The sequence below is a fragment of the Pinus tabuliformis genome, chromosome 4_1 (assembly GCF_031772625.1).
Source record: "Pinus tabuliformis cultivar Carrire ecotype Pingquan chromosome 4_1, CPIR1, whole genome shotgun sequence".
Classification (NCBI taxonomy): domain Eukaryota; kingdom Viridiplantae; phylum Streptophyta; class Pinopsida; order Pinales; family Pinaceae; genus Pinus; species Pinus tabuliformis.
The window spans coordinates 434937525-434953682 of record NC_142303.1 but is presented as its reverse complement, the minus strand read 5'-3'; positions in this window follow the sequence as shown (position 1 = coordinate 434953682).

Genomic DNA, 16158 nt, shown 5'->3' with positions numbered 1-16158 from the left:
TGGTATCATAGCAGGATTTAGATTTTTCCTGAGAAATGGAGGTTGGAAGACGAGGTCGTGGAAGAGGTGCTCGGAGAGCAGCAGAGGAAGGATTGCGGGAGGAAATCAGGATCCTTACCACCCGTTTGGAGGCAGTTGAAGTAGGAAGGAGAAGGGATCCAGAGGTAGGAGATGATAGCGATGAAGAAGCCATAGTTACGACAGATGGATCGGATGAAGAAGGGTCGGAAATGAGATTGTTGAGGTCAGTCCTATTAGCTAGTAGCAAGCCTAAACTAGAAATTGCAAATTATGATGGCAGCTTGTCCACATAAGTTCTGTTGGACTGGATCAGCGAATTGGACAAATATTTCAAGTGTGAAGAGGTCAATGAAGATCGGAGTTAAGTTCGCTGCAACAAAGCTGAAGGGACACGCAACCCTATGATGGGACAGTTCCAAGCGAAGAGAAGAAGGATGAACAAGTTGCCAATAAATAAATGGCCAAGAATGGTGGCCAAGTTGAAAGGCAGATTTCTGCCCAAAGACTACCAGATTGCACTGCATCGGCAAGTGCAAAATTTTAGGCAAAAAGGGATGACAGTGAGAGAGTATACTGAGGAATTCTACCGGGTAAATTTAAGAGCTGGTTACACGGAGGACACCCTGGAAAAATCAGCAAGGTATGTAAATGGTCTGAGATTGGAAATATTGGATGAAATCAACATTCTTTCCCCGAAAAACATAGAGGAAGCCTATCAGAGTGCCATGAAGGCAGAGGAGAAGATCACCAGAAAACAAAATGCTAGGAGAGGACGGGGAACCGGCAGAGGAAGAGGACAGTCCTATGGCAGAGGACAAACTGCCAGTAATAGTGAAGAGGGGAGTAGTTCCAAAAATACAGGGACAGTAGAAAAAGGAGACAACACTAGAGGTGGCAGGCCATATCAGCGAGGAAGAGGGAATGGCCAAGGCAAAGGAGCTAACTATCAGTGCTACAGGTGCCACAAGTGGGGGCACAGGTCTTTCGAATGTCCTGAAGCAAAACAAGCTGGTCAAAGAGGAGCGTTTGTTGCACAGCCAGAGGAAGTAGAGGCACCACCTCAGGAAGCAGAAAATGTGCCGAAAACAAGGGAAGCCTTAGTTCTGAATAAAGTGCTGCTAAAACCAGCCAAGGAAATAGCTGAACAAACTCAAAGGAAAGCATTATTCCAGACAGTTTGTAAGTCGCATGGAAAATGCTGCAAGTTGATTATCGACAGTGGGAGCATGGATAATTTGGTTGCTACAGAGATGGTAGAGAAGTTGGGTTTGAAGCGGCTGAAGCACTCCACCCCTTATAAGGTGTCGTGGTTGCAACAAGGCCATCAGATGTTGGTTGACGAATAGTGTGAAGTTGAGTTCCATATTGGCAGGTATAAAGACAAGGTTGTTTGTGATATTATGCCAATGGATGTATGTCATATAGTGTTAGGGAGGCCATGGCAGTATGACCGGAAGGTAGTGCATGATGGGAAGACAAACTGTTACAAGTTTGTCAAAGATGAGATCAAGCACACACTTGTGCCCATCAAGGAGGAGGAGACAACAGAAACAAGCGGGACGAGAGTGTTACTAATGGGTGGAAAACAGTTTTTGAAGCAGATTGAAGATAATGAAGTGAACTATGTTGTTGTAAGAAGGGAAAAAACAGTGTTGTTACACACAGAAGTGTTTGATTTGCCTGCAGAATTTAGAAAATGCTGCAGGAATTCAGCGATATAGTAGTGGACGATTTACGAGACAAATTGCCTCCTAAGAGAAGTATAATTAATCATATTGACTTTATACTTAGAGCAAGCCTACCGAACGAGATAGCATACCAGATGAGCCCCAAAGATAATGAGGAAATCAGAAAACAGATGCAGGAGTTGCTGCATAAAGGGCTAACAAGGGAGAGTTTGAGCCCCTGCGTAGTTCCAACAGTTCTCTCTCCCAAGAAAGGAGGAGAATGGAGAATGTGCATATATTCGAGGGCCATCAACAAGATTACCATCAGGTACATATTTCCACTGCCATGGATGGACGACATGATGGACTGCCTGAGCGGGGCAGCATACTTCTCGAAAATTGATCTGAAGAGTGGTTATCATCAGATTCGAATCAGGGAAGGGGATGAGTGGAAGACAGCCTTCAAGACCAATGAAGGGTTGTATGAGTGGCTAGTAATGCCATTTGGATTGAGTAATGCACCCAATACCTTTATGCGACTGATGAAAAAAATGCTGAAAGAGTTCATTGGAAAGTTTGTAAGAGTGTATCTTGATGATATATTAATTTTCAGCAAGACTAAGGAGGAACACTTTTGACATGTTCGAAGTGTGCTGGAAAAATTGCAGCAGAATAAGTTGCTGATAAATCTGAAAAAATGCACTTTTCTACAAAAAGAACTGGTTTATCTGGGTTTTGTGATTGCAGAAAACGAGTTGAAGATGGACCTAGAGAAGATTGCAGCAATTGTTAACTGGCCATCCCCAAAAAGTCTGTTTGAGGTACATAGTTTTCATGGGCTGGCAAGTTTTTATTGTAAATTTATAAGGAATTTCAGTGAAATCTGCGCACCTATGTTGGACACTATAAAAAAGGCAAGTCAGCCTTTTCGTTGGACAGAGGCAACAGAGAGGAGATTTCATCTACTGAAGAAGAAGAACACAAAAAGACCGATCCTGAGATTGCCAGATTTTAAAAAGCTTTTTGAGGTTCGCTGTGATGCAAGCGGTACAGCAACTGGAGCTGTACTTAGCCAAGAAGACAAACCTGTTGCGTTTTTCAACGAGAAGTTGAATGAGAACAGGTAGAAGTATTCATCCTACGACAAAGAATTCTATGCTGTCGTCCAAGCACTGAAGCATTGGAGACACTATCTGCTGGGAAGTGAGTTTGTTTTATTCTCTGATAATTCTGCGCTGCAATACATGATGCAACAGCATAAGCTGAATCACAAGCATGCTAAGTGGGTTGAATATTTACAGAGTTTCACCTTTGTGTTGAAACATGTTAGTGGGCATGCCAACAAGGTGGCAGATGCGTTGAGCAAAAGAGCCTTGCTCTTGCAGAAGAGTATGATACAAGTGCTGGGCTTTGAGCATTTGAAAGACTTGTATCAGACCGATGTGGATTTCAAAGAGGCTTATGAAGCCTGTCAGAATCCTTTGCTGAGAAACAATAGTCCATGGTTGGACTATAATTTGCAAGAGAAGCTATTGTTTAGAGGGGGATAGTTATGCATTCCCGATTGTTCAATGAGAGAGAATATCATTCGGGAAAAGCACAGTGGAGGTCTAGCCGGGCATTTCGACATAGAAAAAACATTAGAGCAGCTCAGCCATTTTTACTATTGGCCAAGAATGCGAAGGGATGTGCAGAGATTTATGACCAGATGTAAAGTGTATCAGTTAGCGAAAGGACACAGTCAGAATTCGGGACTTTACACACCATTGGCCATACCGAGTAGATCATGGGACTCAGTCAGTTTGGACTTCGTCTTGGGTCTACCGAGGATGCAGCAGGGTTATGATTCAGTGATGGTAGTAGTAGACCGGTTTTCAAAGATGGCACATTTCATCCCTTGTAAAAAAACCAGCGATGCCACTCACGTGGCCCACTTATTTTTCACAGAGATCGTCAGGCTACATGGCCTACCTAAGTCCATTCTTTTTGACAGGGACGTGAAGTTTATAGGGCACTTCTGGTGCACCTTGTGGAAGAAGATGGACACACAGTTAAGTTTCAGCTCTGCTTATCACCCGCAAACTGACGGGCAAACAAAGGTGGTAAACAAGAGCTTGGGAAACCTGCTACGAAGTTTGATCGGGGAAAATTCACGAATGTGGGATTGTGTACTTGCCCAGGCAGAGTTCACTTACAACGACTCACCCAATCGTAGCATAGGTTACAGTCCTTTTCAGATCTTATATGGCATGCATCATCGCAGAGTGCATGAGTTACGAGATCTAGGATAGCAAGAAAGACGAAGTGCTGATGAGGAAGATTTCGCCAAAGCAATGAGTAATCTACATGAGCAGGTAAAAATGAAATTGCAAGATAGCAGTCAAAAGTATAAGCAGCAGGTAGATCTGAAATGGCGAGAGGTACAGTTTAATGTGGGGGATGAAGTCCTCACGCATTTGCGCAAGGAACGTTTTCCTAGAGGTGCATACAACAAACTGAAATACAAAAAGATTGGCCCCTGCAAAATTCTCCAAAATTTTCAGCCAATGCTTATGAATTATAGCTGCCACCAGGAATAGACATCTCGCCCATGTTCAATGTGGCAGACTTGTTTCCATATACTACCAGTCCGGAGGAAGACAGTACAACACGACCTACATGGGACACACAGGAAGGGAGTGAGACTTGGATGAGATAGATGCCTTCAGCTCAGCCCCTTGATATCGAGAGAATCCTCGACACTCAGGTGGCCAGGCGAACTCGGTGGAAGGAATACCTATAGTATCTGGTCAAGTGGAAGAACCGTCCCATTCATGACAGTTCATGGCTTAACGCCAGACAGATATAGCAGGCAGGCTATTCAGTCGAGAAGCTCATGGACAGGAGTCATGAATCTTTCTTACCCCAAGAGCTTGATGCAGGAGCATCTAGCTAAGGGAACCATGACCGGGTGTTTCGTCTCAGCTAAGGAGGAGAGGTTCATTATCATTAGATTTCATTTATGTTTGTCGATTAAAACAGTGTTAGGAACTTGTTTTATTTCATTATCAGTTAATAGGTATTTAGGGACAGCACAGTTAAGTGAAGGTGGTTACAGCCACACTGTTGTTTTGTTTTTTCTTTTATTCATTTTACAACTATTTACTTTAAAAAAAAACACAAAAAGATATATATCATCTATGTATTCCATAGAACGGGAAAACTCAAACAACAAAATAGTTACCAACTGTGTAATTGAAGAAACAACTGCAAACAGTTTGCATAACTGTATTGTAACATTACAAAACAAATGTACCACATTGTGGAAAGGGTTCGACATTACAGCACAGAGGAGTAATACAAAGAGAAACATTTTCATTCTTGAATCCATCTGTTCAATACTTGTTATTTTTCTTGTCTAATTACTATCATCTGTAATGAAGAAACAAACTGTATATTTTACCAGAAATCCTTCTAGAAACCAAGTGACAAGCAGTGACGAAGTTCCAAAAACCAAGTGATAAGCAGAGACAAAGTTTCAAAAATCGAACGACAGGCAAAGACATCATATCAACGTGAGACTGAACAGGCAGTTCCAGCCACTTCAAAAAATTATAGAAATACAAGAATACACAACAACCGTAACAGTTAACAAACTAAATACAGTCATAGTATGATGCATTTACAAGAAAGGTAACCCTGTACATCAAAAACTCTTTTTTCATTCATCTGTAAAAGCATTTCAGTGTCAAGACCAGTATGTAGACTATATAAATACAAGTTCTAAAGTCCAGCAACCCTAAGGCCGAACAAACTCTCCTTCAGGAGAGAAACAACGAACGTGGGTTAGGCTTATAAGCCTAAAATAGTTACAGTCCATTGAAGAATAAACGAAATCATATACAACTGGGCCCGAAGGCCATTTTTCCATCAACCAAAAGATGAGACAACAGAGACCCAGTTCCTAGTCTATTGACCGACTGCACCGAGGAAGAAATTGACTTGGGAAACCCTCAAACCAAACAAGTTGCAACAGGGAACGACCCTACCAGTTCCGTTTGGAGGAAGGGCCGAGTAGCAATCCAGCTAGGAGCATACCAACCTGCACAACGACCACGACAAAGTATTAGCGTTAACATACAGAAGGACTACAAGAGAAAATAACGAAGATAAGTAATCCAAGAGCACTTACCAGCATATTCGAAAGCACTGGATGAATGAACCCATATTTGGGTCACGACCATTGAAGGAAACCCTGCTTACAAGGAGCAACAATTGTTAACTCATAAGAAGATCAAAGGAAGTAGAATTTAGCAAGGGAGGAGTCGTTACCTTGCCAGAGCCGAATGAACGCAGAGGAAAGGGTCTTTCGAGGCCGCAACCTGTGTTCACAATATACTGCAAACAAGTCAAACGAAGAAATAATCATACAGGCAGCTAGAAATATCATTGAAGAAGTTCAGCAGAATGCGTAAGGGACAGAAGGAGAGACAGTGACCACCAGAAGAGCACCAGACCACCGAGAAAATAGAGAAACCCTTGCAACGAAGCCAACAACTTAATGACAGAGCTGAACTAACTAGATAGTCAAGACAATATTGAGCAGAGTTATAACACATACCAATAGAGAAACCGATAGTCGGGCATGAACAGAGCATCGGGCTCGAACCATTTAGAGTCACCAACAAAACCAACAGAGAGAGCTTTCAACACCAAACAAAGCAGAATGAAACACCGAAGTGAACAACGTGAGGGTTAGGGTTTAGTCCGAGAGAGGGAAGGAAACCCAAGGCCAGGATAGCTGTCCTCTCAATGTACAAACAAAATCAATACAGCCATCAACACACACCAAAATATCAGCGCTAACCTTTGATTACCAACTAATCACACATTCGTTGATTAAACCATTGGTGTTAATTATTATTGTTAGTGTTAAACCATAAGTCACGGGTTGGTCCCATCAGTTGACCAGGATTTACCATCATTTATTTTCATACTGAGACGATGTTTGTCACAATATGATGTTGGACCATGGTTGATCATGGTTGATTTTCATATTAAGACAATTTTTGGCACACTGTGACATTGGACCATCGGTTACCATGGACGACCATGATTGTAAACCCACATGATTTATATTAACCTAGGATTAATATTATAAACCCTATGAATAATATTATACCCTAGGAGTATGAACCAAATAAACCCAAGGGATTGATATTATAACCCGAAGGGAATAATAAACCCTAGGGATTAATTCTAAAACCCTAAGGTATTATAAACCCAAGGGATTAATATTATAAATGCAAGGTATATAAACCCTAAAGGGAATGATATTATAAACCCAAGGGAATAATAAACCCAAAGGACTAATACTAAAAATCTAAGGGATTAAAAACTAGATGAATTGATAATATAAACACAACGGAATAATATTAAACCCAAGGGATTAATATAAACCCTAGGGATAAATATTATAAACCAAAGGAATATAAACCCTAAGATAAATATTTGTCACAATATGAAATTGGAATATGGTTGACCATAATTGATTTTTATATTGAGACAATGTTTGTCGCAATGCGATGTTGGGTAATGGCTGACCATGGGTGATCTCCATATTGAGACAATTTGTGTCACAATGCGATGTTGGACCATGGTTGACCATGGATGACCATGGTTTTGACAATATGACAGACTTTGTCACAATGTGACCATGGTTGACCATGATTGACCATGGTTGATTTTCATATTGAGAAAATCTTTATCGCAATGTAACATTGGACCATGGTTGACCATGATTATAAATCCAATGGATTTATATTAAACCTAAATATTAATATTATAAACCATATGAATAATATTATACCCTAGGAATATGAATCCTTAGATTAATAAACCCTATAAATTATTATTTTATAGAATTTTTTAATGAAAAAAAATTCAAAATATAGTGCAAAATCTTAAAAACAAATGAATAATAGATAATGAATTTTTCAAAAATAAATTCATACAAAATAAAATGAAATTAAATAAGCATTTGTAAATTCATAAATTCATTTACTATACTTTCATTTGAATATATTGAATTTTAAAAGATATATCATGTGAAACATTATTGATGGAATTTTAGATCTATAAATTTACAATTTTTTAGTGTATGATATATTTCAAAAATTGATAATTAAAAAAAATAAATTATATTTTTACTTCTGTTGGACACCTAATCCTAATGGGTTAGTGTGGAAGTCGAATGGACAAAAGCGGTCCAAGAGACCTTGGGATCTGAAACCCAAGAGTCACATATTGTACTATAAATGTATATCTGATGTTAATAAAAATATGTACTCTCCTGATTTATCTTTCACATTGTCTTTGTTGTCCATGTGTGTTTAACATGGTATCAGAGCGGGCGATCTCCTGCCCTTCTCCATTGTGAGCCACCTGTTTCTGTGGCCTTTGTAAACCAATGCTCTCCTCTTGATTATACTTTTTTGAGCATTTCTTAGAATAGAGGATGTCACCTCTATCAGCGCTGCCATTCCTCTGTTGTGAGCAGTCCTGGTCCTCTGCCATATTCTTTTCAAGCGCTGCCTTATAACGCCTCTGTCATCAATGCCTCTGTCACCACTGCGCTCTGTCCATAAACGTCCCATTTAAAAGCGCTGATCCATCTGCGATTTACCATTATTGGTTGTCCTGCGTCTCTGCCAAGCCTGTGCTGCCTCTGTCAAGTTAGCTCTTTTTCTTACCGACGATTACTGAAACAATAACAGCCTCTCAAATTAACTCCTCTGCAGAAGAAAAGTAACCGCATACCACAACGCCTCAAATTCTCAAAACCTCAACGCTTCCCGCGGAATTAGGGCGATTCCGTGCTCCAATTATCTCGAATTTGTCACTTCGGTCCTGCATTCGTTCAACAATTGTTTCTCTATCGTGTTGTTAGATATCTTTGCCTTTCACACTGTTTGCTGGTTTCCTTCCAGAAATAGTTTTTTGTCTCTGTAACATTCGCTGATTGTACTGTGCATAAAAATGCCCCTTGTCTGAACTGTCATAGTGCGTTATTCTTTAATTATGGCCATGTCCTTAATGCGCTATCTTAGATATCTCTGAGGGCAACGTGGGCCAGAAGCAGGTGTTCGCTTCGACTTATGTTGATTGCGAGCATTCGTTATGGCAGCATTATCACGAGGTTTTGAGCAATCCTTCAGAGAATGATTATATGAGCCACAGTTAAAGCATCTAGAAGCTTCATTTGGGGGCACTTCATTGCATTCTGACTTCGTTGATCCATCTTGAATTGTCAAGGGTGCCGCACAAGCACGATCATAATACGGAATGCTGGCTTCCTTTCCTTGAAGAGAATAATATTTTGTTTGATCCTTCAGAATTTGTTTTGCCGGTTTGTCCATCCAATAAGTCATCATTGATTTTTCTCCGGCAGATTCATTGCTTTGGTCCTGTTTTCATCATGGCAAAGCGGTGTCTATTTGTGCACAGAACGGCCTCCCTCCACGCTGGTGTAACAGCGTTCCAGGCGACATAGTTTCTGCGATTATATGTTATAGAGCTATTTACATACACTGTTATGTCCACCTCGACCCTGCTGCAACAAACTTCAGTTAAATAGTCTCAAGTTTGTGGAGACAAGACGATTCAATGTCAGCTGTTGTGAATGTTTGTGACTGGGAATATAAAAACCAGTCAAAACACTTTGCAACACAGTTTCGAACGATTGTACTGCACACGACTGTCGGGAGCTGATCTTAAATAGAATGTTCAGCTGATATGTGTACACACATCAGAGTCAGTTGGTTCTTCTTGCATCTGGAACGCAGTGCAAGACTTTGATTGGATTTTAGTTTTCTGCAGGAAGCATTTGCCATTTGCCAAAATTTGAGGCTGCAATAACTAAAGTTAAGGTGTTGGGTTGTTTGCATTTCCACTTAACCTAATTTCTGTCTGTTTCTGATATCAAGAATAGAAGCATCTGCTTTGAGGCGCGCAGAAGTGGAGAGAGCACACGACACACAATATGCGGTGAAGTTTTTATGACAATGGTAGTAGTTATCGTCAATGGTATATGAATGGCGTCGTTGCCGGGGAAACTGAGAGAGAAGGCATTCAGATCTGTGGGTTAAAGTGAAATGGAAATACTCAATTGCATGCTTTAACCTTCTGCTCGTCAATATATACCATCCTTTGTACACTCAGGATATGATCTTTCAAGTACTTTTCATCTATTTCCATCCGTTGCTCAAACATACTACAATACTTCTCATGGCGTTTTAAATGCCCTTGCTCAGCCAGCTTAAGATTAGAAATTATTTTCTTATTGTTTTCAACCAAAGTTGATTTGATCCCTGATGTCATGGATGCTACTTTCCACTTTTTCCCTGTAAAATGGTTGTCTCTATCAATGGAAGTATCCCCTTGACCCTCTAGCGGCATCTCCGACTTCATATCCTTATGCAGTGGGGTATTTTCTGAAGCAGCATTGTGTTCAAATGCTCCATAATTAGACGCTGATGTATCAATAACCATGTCTCCAGGATGAATAGTTCGATTCTGACCAAAGTGCTTTTCCATTGCATCAAATATTTCCTTTGTGAAATTTGCTGGTAATTTCTTATCTATACGCATTGTGTTCAAATTTGCTGGTACTTTCCAAACTGATCAAATTTGCGCCCCTGAAAGAGCAAGGCATTGAAGTGTTTGTAAGGGTGGCAAATGAGTTCCTGAATATCTCGTGTGAAAAATGTCCATGCTAAGAATGCTTTTCTAGCTACAGGAGGAACATGACCAGAGATATGTGCTCCACAATCTGAGTTTGAATTGAAATTATTCTCCATGTATGTGAACCGAAAAGAGCAAGAGGCATCCTGTACTGCTGTAGTAGATGAAAGTTCTTTTGGTTTGTTGATCATAAAGATCCTCTTTTTGACTTAGTTGTAAGCTTTTTTTGACATCAAGCTCACCAGTTTTATTTCCAACAAGTCTCTTTGCTACCAGTGGTTTTTTAACTGAACTTGCAATAGCTGGAGGTGGAAGACCTACTTCAGCTTTAGAAGGAACTGCTTGAGAGACATTGCTGCAGTTTTTTGATACTCTATAAAACTTATATTCAAGAGACAATGTTGATGAGCTAACGAAATTGGGTGTCAGAACTTGGTCTATTGTAGATGCTATTACTGAGATTATATGTCTATATCAAGTGTTGAGATATAAAAGTTTTCAATAAGAACGAATCTGCATTATCTAGTTTGTTGACTCCTTGCAAATTTTGAGAAAGAAAGAATTATAGTGTTGAATGAATACTTAAGCTGCTTTCTGGTATACTTCAAGACTTTCTTGGCCTACTGTAAAGCAAATCAAGTTGATCCGGTTTCAGCATCTTCGAATTCTACCTGTTGCTTCTTGTTTCACACTGATCATTTGCTACACACTTATAAGGATATTGCTGTGTACTGTGAGTGGGTATTACTTTTCTGCATTAAGTAGTAGTTTTGATCAGTTTTTAACGCATAAATGGCCAGAATCAGTGAAGTATTAGAGTTCATGAAAACTCTTATACAATCTACTGTTGATGACACATTACAAATCAGCATAGGATCTCTTTCAGAAATTCAGACATGTCTACAAAATGCACAGGAAAAGATTGATTTTTTTCCGCATGTCATGGTCATGGTTTCCTTATGAATCAGGATTGTGGAGGACTGCGTGGACTTGCACGTAAAGAGCGCAAAGAGTCAAGTATTTTTATCAATATTCATTTAAATTAATTTTAAAATGAGTTTGGAAATGAAGTGATGTAAAAAGAAAAAGATAAAATATAATATATTAATTTTTAAATAGTAATTTACGATTAGTATATTACTTTGTTTTGTTTATTTTTTACAATTTTACTTAAAATAATTTAAATAAAGATGAGTCTGAAAGAATTTTTTTATTTTTTTTACATATATAAATTAATTTAAGTTATTAATATATTAACTTGTAATAAAAAATATAAATATTTTGTTAATATTTATATAAATTTATAAAATTTATTAACATGTATTTATTGACATAGGAAAACTTTTTTTTTAAGTGCCTTTTTTTAATTGAAATATTAGTTTAATTTATTAAATGTTTTTATTGATATAAGAAAACTATCTTTTAAAAATGTATTTTTTTTAATTGATATATTTGTCACATAAATTAATTTAATCTATTAACATAATTAAAATATCTCTAATGTTATAGAAAATTTAATTTTTTAAAGTCTATCTCGTTCTCTATAAATTTTAATTTTACAATTTTATATAAATTTTTCTAAATAATATGAATTTGGTTACATGTATATCAAATTTTTTAATGGTGTATTGTTCACTATAAATCATTGGAGGGTTTTGGTGGGGTGGAATCGGGCAGCAAATTATAAGGGAAAAATATATTCGCTTTGTCAATTTGGAGGATTGCATCTGGGACGGTGCTTCAGTTATGAGAAGGGCATCCGTTGTGTAGTGCAGTTTGATGAAAGCTAGGTTGAGGTTGTGCAATAATCTTCATTAGTTTGTTGGCAGGGGCAACAACATCTTCGTCGGTCTTGATGCCTTGGTGTGTATGGAGGGGTGCCATACCCTTTTGGTGCCAATCATCCAACACCTCCATAATCGAGGTCTCCTCCAGCTGGCACACATTGGACTGGTTCTGAATGAGGGATTCCCCTATACACATTGGAGATAGTGGATGAGATGGAGTCGTACCTAGAGATGCACTTTGAATGAGAGACGTTTTGTACACACCTCATTTAGGATGGCATTGTGCTCATAGAGATTGTTGATAGGTTGACTTAGGGAGGCATATCACAGGGTGATGACATTCCTACAAATGATGCTTATCCTCATCCTGAACCCCTCATTGGCTGGCTGGCCTAGATGTGGAAGTGGGAGGTTCCAATGAAACTCGAATGTTTCACTTGGATGGAAGTCCATAACCATACTTGACTTGGGACAACCTCCTTAAGAGAGGCCTTAAGGGTCTAAGCTTTTGTTGTCTCTACAAATCTGACTCTTAGGATGAGCTACACTTATTCCTGCATTACCCTTTTTCCATCGCTATCTCAGAGGAAGTCTCCTTTGCTGAAAAATATAACTAGTGTTGGTCTTGATAATTGTGTTTGAGTCATGATGTAATGTATTTTTCAAAAGAAAGAAAAAATATTATTAAAAAATAAATTGACTTATTAAATCACGGGTTTCATTCTTGGGTCAATGGTTTTTAAGTCAAAGCCTCCATTGTAGGCTTCTAGTGTTTACGTCAAGTGTCCTTGTCCATTTCATAATGTAATAGACCCTTCGTGGGCATTATCAATCAAGAAATAAATTTATTTTTATGTAAAATAGGTCATTTAGACCTCCTCCACCAAGTTGACCTCAAGAAGGAAAAGTCAGCCTCATAAAGGTAGTTCAACCTCATAGATTCACTATATAAAGGCAGTAACTCGACCTCATTTGGAGCACATAAACAATAAGCTCGATCTGTAGTTATTGGAGGCAGAAAATGGTGTGAAATTCAAGGAAGAGAAAGGAGACCCTAGCGAAGGAGAAGGAAGTCTTTGTCAAGCATAAGAAGTCAAACTTTCTCTCTCTTTGTCTCACATGTGAGAATTTGCTGGAAGGGCTGAAATTGCAGTACTGTAGCTGGGCCAAAATTTTGGAGTTGCTGGGGGCCGAAATTATGGGTTGTTGTTAGGATATAGTTGCTGGACAAGAAGAGACTACTGAAGGTTGTTAAATCATCTTGGAATGATGACTTGGTGGAGGAGGAAGATCTTTTGGTTAGGTCTAAGGTCTTAGTCTATTTCAATTTGATTAGTGGAAGATTTTGCTTGGGTTTTCCCCTAGAGAGGGGTTTTTGCCTTGACTGAGTACCTACATCTAGTGTCGTTTATCTTCATGTTTTGATTTGATGATTACTTGATGAAAATAAGATAAAATAAGAACATAAAGAAGATAATAAGAAGATAAGAATAACACAAGTAATTATCAACATAAGGAAATAGTTTTTCTTTTCTAATTTTCTAACATGGTATTAGATCTAAGGTAAAGAAGGAAGGAAAAAGGTAACATGAAGGTTAATTGAAAGAAAGGTTAAGGAAGAAGGAACAAGAGAAGTCCATTAAGAAAAGGATCATATAAGAAGAGAAGCCTACTATCTATAGAGACCATGTCAACCACAATGAAGACAAAAAATAATCTAAGAAGGAGCCTCCAACTACAGGCCATGGAAGAAGAGGATAAATCGTATTCTCGTTAAGAATAATGTTTTGGATCTCATTTAAGGAAAAGTCAAGAAACCTACAAATGATGCAGGAAAGGATAATTTCATGGAAACCGACATCTTAGCCATGAATATGATAGTAGAGGGAGTAAAGGACAATCTAATCGCATACATATCTAATATAGATTCCACTCAAGAAATTATCTTTAGGGTAAGAGATGAAATCTAAGATATAGATGAAGTTGTACTATAAAAGGAACTAGTGAATGCTTCTCTTCTAGGTCTACCAAAATCTTGGAGTGCTTTTGCATTAGGAATTAGCAGCTGGAAAGACATACCTACCTTTGAACATGTTATCACTCAGAAACTTTTCTTGGCTGTAACAGAAAAATCCTAAGGTAACATTTTCAAACCAGGCTTGTAGATTGAAGGTTAGTGCCTTCAATCCAAGAAGGCTCTCTCCGATAGCTTAATCACTAAATTCTTAGCAAGTAAGTGTGTCTTGAAAACAATGACTAGATCTTCAATTAAGTGGTATAGAAGTAGGGTTTGGTTGGGTATGAGAAAATCCGTCTATTGGACAATGGAGTCAACAAACTAGGTTTAATATGTAATTACGAAGACACTGGTTGCATGATCAAGATGGACAAAGGCAGGGTAGATGGCGTACTTTAGACCTATCAAAATGTCATTTGAGATGATAGTAGAATATAGAAACAATAATCCACTACAACAAGGCATGAAACATGAATCCTAGTAGGTCTAGAAGAAAGAGTGCATATGTTTAGAATACATGAAGTAGGGAATTAAAAAAATGGATTTTGTCACATTACCTTTATTCAAACATCATAAGGCATACCATAATGGGCATCACATAGAAGGAAAAAAATGTCACTTAAAGAAACATAGACTGAGAACACCATCACAAGAATATTTATGTCATTAATCACAATATTCTAGTATTGGCACTATAAAAATCATATAATTTGACAAGAACACAAAAAAATAGACTTCTTTTACTCAGAATCCAACCCTTGGTCCTCCTTTTACATTTAATTTATAGAACACTACATAGGTTTCAAATCCACAATCTGTGGAACGTCTTAATTACAATAATCATCAAGATCCAAAAGAAATGGATCTAAAAACCTCTTCACCCATATTTAGTTTCCTCTTTGAAATAATCAAGGAGGAGATAATATTTGATCCTCAAGTCAAATTGATGAGGTGACCTTCAACTGTTGAGTTGACATTTTTATAGGAAATAGAATTTTGAAAAATATGGAAACATAGGCCTCAAAGATACATTCGAATATATCAAAAAATGATATATGTTATAAAAATGAGAGAGTTTTTTGTAAATAAGTATGTTACCAACACAAAACTCTTTTTGTTTTTAAAAAATCATCTCCACATGTTTGGAATGTGTTTGAAAGAAATGACTAAAATAGGAAAAAATAAAATTACAAAATCTGGAAAAATAGGCCTCACATATTCCTCTGTATTTTCCAAACCATGATGGATAGGTAAAATATGAAAGAGGTTTTTTTTCAATCAGCCTATTCCTAACAAAAACCTCTTTTTCTGTTTTAAAATTAATGACCACCTTCTTGGAATATCGGTTTGAACACATTGGCTAAAACAAGAAAAAACAGAGTGTTGCCGCATTTCTTCTTAAACTACTTCTCTCCTTTAGTTGGTAAACCTGTTACACTGCAACTTTTTTCACTTGAAATTGCATGTCCCTTACCCTATATGTGTTTCCATCAAAGGATTTGATGAAATCATGGCACCAACCTAGATTATAACCATTGAAACAATGAAAAATAGGTTCCCAGCATGCATTTGTGAAAACAAGGATTAACTCCTCATATGCTTGAAACCATTCGATGCCATCAGGTTCATATCGCTTAATGTGCCCAAAATTTTCCATTCCTCAACTGAAAATAATCTTAACACCTTTCCAACACATTGTGAAAACTATTAAAATCTCCTCTGTCTGACGCAAACTAGTTTCCTGGGTATGTTGGATATGGCTCTTTTATGCACAGTTTCAGTTTTTAGATTTTACCTATAAAACCCTCTTTTAACGCTTGGAAACCCCTCCATATGTCGCATCAACTTGTAACATGAGTTAAACTGCTTCAAAAATTGTTTAATTGTTTGAAATCACCTAAGTGGTGGTTAGAAAAACTTGTAGGCGCTAGAAAATATTTTCTTA